We start from the raw sequence: 5,374 nt of genomic DNA on the forward strand, positions 1-5,374 counted from the left end.
GACGAGGGGAGGATAGCCGGGTAGGATTATGCTATGCGATGCGACTGGAGATGCTACTTGGAGATGCTACTTGGAGATGCTACTTGGAGATGCTACTTGGAGGACTTCAATTCTAGTCTCTTCTACGTGCTGCGAGACGGAGGCTGCCAGAAGCGTATTCTTCGATAGGACTAGCTATCCCCCTCTTATTCTGGCATTCTGCAGTTCAGTCCACCGATATGGCCTCCTTACACATATACCCATGCATATGTAGTATAGTTCCTTGCTTGCGAGTACTTTGGATGAGTACTCACGGTTGCTTTCTCCCCCCCTTTTCCCCCTTTCCTTTCTTTCTGGTTGTCGCAACCAGATGCTGGAGTCCAGGAGCCAGACGCCACCGTCGACGACGACTACTACACTGGAGGTGCCTACTACTACGTGCAGGCTGCTGACGACGACCATGAGTAGTTTAGGAGGATCCCAGGCAGGAGGCCTGCGCCTCTTTCGATCTGTATCCCAGTTTGTGCTAGCCTTCTTAAGGCAAACTTGTTTGTTTATGTCTGTACTCAGATATTGTTGCTTCCGCTGACTCGTCTATGATCGAGCACTTGTATTCGAGCCCTCGAGGCCCCTGGCTTGTATTATGATGCTTGTATGACTTATTTATGTTTTAGAGTTGTGTTGTGATATCTTCCCGTGAGTCCCTGATCTTGATCGTACACATTTGCGTGCATGATTAGTGTACGGTCAAATCGGGGGTGTCACAAGTTGATATCAGAGCCGACTGCCTGTAGGAATCCCCTTTCCAACTCCTTGGCCGAAGTTGAGTCTAGCCATTGCAAAACTTTTACTAACTTGGCTGTGTGCCTTACGGGCCCACGTCGCCATTGGGTGGTATTAGGATCTTTTACTCCTCATCTATACGCTGGGACTCTGATCTCTCTTCTATTTGGGTTAAATGATTTTCTAAAATCTAACTTTAGGTTCTCGAAAACGCTTTCTCCCGGAGAGCCCCTTCAGTCTAGATGATCGCCGACTGCACATGAAGATTTCAAAGTTACTTTCCGATACTCTTTCGGGACTGCCCATTGCTTTTGCAATTCACTACCACCGAAATATCCCTGTGAATAAATTCATACACCGTTCTTACTTAGTCCCCAGTTGTTCTTTTTATTACAAGACGCCCCGGAATACTCGTTGTTGTTCTTAGAATACTTAAGCTTACTGCCTTGCAGTTCCTTACCACCTGAATACCCATACGGATAATTTCTCGCACTTATCGAGTATCCGCTCATCCCCAGTTGATTCATGTATTTCATAAAAGTCTTCGAAATGCCATTCGATCTTCCGAAAATCGCTCTTGAAATTCTTGCTTGCTTGCATTATGGTTAATCCCATAAGTCTCGTAATCAGATTGACATCCCTTGTCATTATCATTTGGGTCTGTTGATTCGATATGTTGTGAATGCTCGCAATCCTCAATCAGGTCCTAGAATTCATCCCTCCGGCTCAGACGTCAATTTGGACATGAGCTGGTTATCAACCAATTAAATTGCCGTCGGTTGTGCCCCTAAGTCTATTGAACTTATCCATCCTTGGTCAGAGCGTCTGCTTCCGATCCTTTGTTTTGGAAATCATAATTCCTTTGTTATCTAAGCATCAAATTATTCAGTTGTCCTATAATATGATGCTCGTGCATTCTTTCTTCCTCTGATTGAGTACCGATACTCACATCAGCTCCGTTGTGGATCGCCCGATCCATTGTTGGATTTTATCCGACAACGTCTTTCATATTCAATCACTTTGGAAGTTCTTTCCCTGATACGTAATGCCTTTGGAAAATTGTATCCTCTGCCTTGTGAACCATGCTCTACTTTTGAGCTTGTGTTAATTACTTCAAAAAAAATTGTGGTATATGTTCCTAAGATGCCTCGATAGGTTGAACCAATGCCTTAACTAATCTATGTGAGCCCGAAAGATTTCACGGGCCATACTCATCTGGTACTTCACCTGGTAAAACTTTCAACACTAATACCATTATCTAAACGAGAAGTGAATGTAAGGTTCTGCTTTGGAGAAGTGGGAGTCGACCTTGAACTTTGTGTTCATGCCCATGGACCCGATGTGGAATCTATCATGAAAGCTTCTTGTATTAATAATGGTCCCCTTGTTATAAGTCCATCTTGTATCTATGATGGTCCTTTGCGGCCGTGGTTTTGACCATGATTGTTCTCCTTTGATTCTATTTCTTGGACCAGGTAAAGCACTTGTCTTCTGCAGAGCAATACCCTAGTCCAACCTCTACCTTGATCTATCGTCGAGTATTACCCCCTGGTATCTCGAGATTATCATGGAACTACATAACTTCTTATGAGTTCTTCATCAAGTGCTACATTAGCACTGATCCAATTTTCCACGGGCTCTGAGTCATTAAACACTCAAAAACACCGATAACTGAACCGAGTCTGCAGTACGGTTCAACGACACTTGATAATCTTCTTTAAGTACGAGTTTGTACCCAACCACGCCATTCCTAGCTTGTATGGCTACACCATTGTCGTGGTGATTTTAATTGTGCTACCTGGACCTTATTCTCGGAGCACCACTTCGACGATGAGCTAAGCTTACGTCGATTTTCCTTGTCATATCAATTCACCTTGAAAGGCAAGCTTGATTTCGAGTTTGTGTCGTATCTGTGCTTCCATTGACCTCTTGCTTCATCATTCCTTTGACTTGATGTCATCGCTGATCGATTACATCCTCATGAAGTCTCTCGACAAAATTTGTCGTGATCATCATCAACATTTGACTCCTTTTAGGATATCGATCGAATTCATGATGATAAGTACCATCCTCGTCCCTTGGTAATTTGAGTTGCCACCGACAACATCCTTAATCCCTTTCATCACAAACTTGTTCATGTTATGGATGCAATTTGCTTTCCAGCTTGTATTTTGTTCTACCTTGAAGTAGTACTGTCTTTTATGTCAAGGATGTTGTGAGGATTGCTCCACCTCTTAAGAATTCTTGGTATAGTGATACTTCTCCCCATCATCATTCTTTCTTGGTCCTCGAGTTGATTCCAAACGGGGTACCAACAAGTGGACGGTGCTGTTTGGATTCTGCCCTTCTAGCAACCCTATTGCTTTGAAGTTAATGGTCGGCCGTTCATTCTTAGACTATTGATTATTGAATCACCATTCCGACGTTGGTCGTGCAACCCAGCCCATATTTCGGGTGCACATTTCAACCAATGTTTAATTGTGTATGTTTTCCTCGAGCATGCCTCATTACATCATTTGATCTGACAAATGTTATCTCCTTGTTCACATAAGTGTGGAAATCCATCTTTTGAAAATTTCAATGAATAATCGTTGAGTTCATCAGCCACCTCCTCGTCCTCTCCTTGGTTAAATGATGAACTCATGATTCGGAACTTGCTTCCATAGTACATTTCCCGAGAATTTTGCAACTCCATCTCATCTAATTGTGTTGCCCCCTTTCCTTCTCGGGCATCATGAGTCTGAGTTATCCTGACACCAATCAGATCTGAATCTCGGCCAGATATGATGGTTGGAACATTTTCCAAGAGTCATAACATTGGTCCTTATATAACCCAGTAAGGTGATATCATGCCTACCCCACCTGTTCGGAGGACCTATTGCTATAGTATCCTTTTACAAGGTTAGCCATTCGTCCATGGGGAAATGGTAAGACTTATTCTATAAGTTGTTCCTGATGGATCCTTTTTGTTTCCAAAGTCTGATTTTCACCTGTTGACCATGTCAATGCTATCTCGAAGCATGTCTATGGTACTCCGGTCTTCAACAAGAACATTTGAAGCCCAATGCTAATTGTTTCTTGCTCAACTATCCAAAAACCGTTGTATGGATAATGTCATGAAAATTTCTCTCCCCTCACCTAGAGGCTTTTCTACTTAACATCATGTCATGGTTATCATGCTCTGCTTGTCCTTGGGAAGGATATACCCCTGAAATATCTGATAATCATATTTTCCTTTCCATTACTTGGTTTACCCTTTCTAGTGATCATTATGGTCTAAGCAGTATTAATTCCCTGCTTATGTAGACCCCTCGTGTACAATTCTGTCAGTAAGACCCTGTTACTTTTGTTGATGACATTCCGATAACCACCGATGGACGAGAACTTTGCCTATAGGCCCGCCTCGTTTCAACGAGCAGGAAAATGGTTCTCTTCGTCCCTCGCCCTTGGTACTGATATTGTTGCCGACATAACTGATAGGCTATCCTCTAACATACCTTCCTTACATGATCATGCAAGACGTCATCGCCCTTCCTACTTTTAACCACATGGTGGGCCCATAACCCACAGTTCCACATGATCGAAACCTGACTCTCCTGTACACCCCATATTCCCAAGGTTATTCCTCGCGCGTGGCCTCGTATGTAATTCACGGGCCACCGTCCTAGTGATCTATTCTGGAAACAGATGCAATATTCAATCTCGTTGCTTTGGACCCCTTTCGCGTGTTGTTTCAGACATCGAACGATTGCCTACCCGTTTGAAACTTCTCATGGTACCTTCTTGCTTTACTCTCGATAATTTCTTAAGTATCTATTCGAGAGTTACTTCTACCACATTCTCTCAGTTATCTGCTAGGTAGTTGACCTTGAAGGTCCGTTCTTCAGTAGTTACCCCTTATCATTATCGTAAGTACGATGGAGTTCCTGAAGAAAGGACGACAACCTCATCATGATGCATTGATGCATAGGAATGAAGACATCAGCGCTATGGATCGACCACTTCGAGAAGAGCAACCAAGACCGAGAAGAATCGTTAGAATTTCGTAACCTATTCTTCCCCCTTACTCCCCTCCTAAATCTCGGGACGAGATTTCTTGTAGTGGAGGAGAATTGTGACACCCGGATAATCAAGCTACAGTAACCTCTGCTAATGATGCCTCATCACCACTCTTACTGTTGTAAACCTCGCGATGATTCAATCCCGTTCGAATTCAAATTTCAAAATCAAAGCAAACAATAAAAGTTTTTCAAAATTTAAAACAAAAGTGTTCGGGAGATGCCATATTTTACATAAGTCAATATGGTGTAATAAACACAATTTTATAAACTGTCTAAGTATTTTAAAATAAATAAAAACAGAAAAGGAAAATAAATAAAAGAAAGAAACTAACAAAACAAGAAAAAGAGGGAACCCCCTCCCACGGCCTACTGGCCTAGTTGGCCGGCCCATTCGGGCGCAGGCCCAACCGGCCACCCCCTCCCCTTATCCATTCCCCCCCGAAACCCTAACCACCCCGTCACCCACATCCCCTCCCCACGACGCCACTCCCTCTCCCCCCTCTCCTCTCGATCCCATCTGGATCGGGGAGAGGCCTGACCCCGTCGCCCGT

This window comes from Triticum dicoccoides, chromosome 1A, assembly GCF_002162155.2.
Source record: "Triticum dicoccoides isolate Atlit2015 ecotype Zavitan chromosome 1A, WEW_v2.0, whole genome shotgun sequence".
NCBI lineage: Eukaryota > Viridiplantae > Streptophyta > Magnoliopsida > Poales > Poaceae > Triticum > Triticum dicoccoides.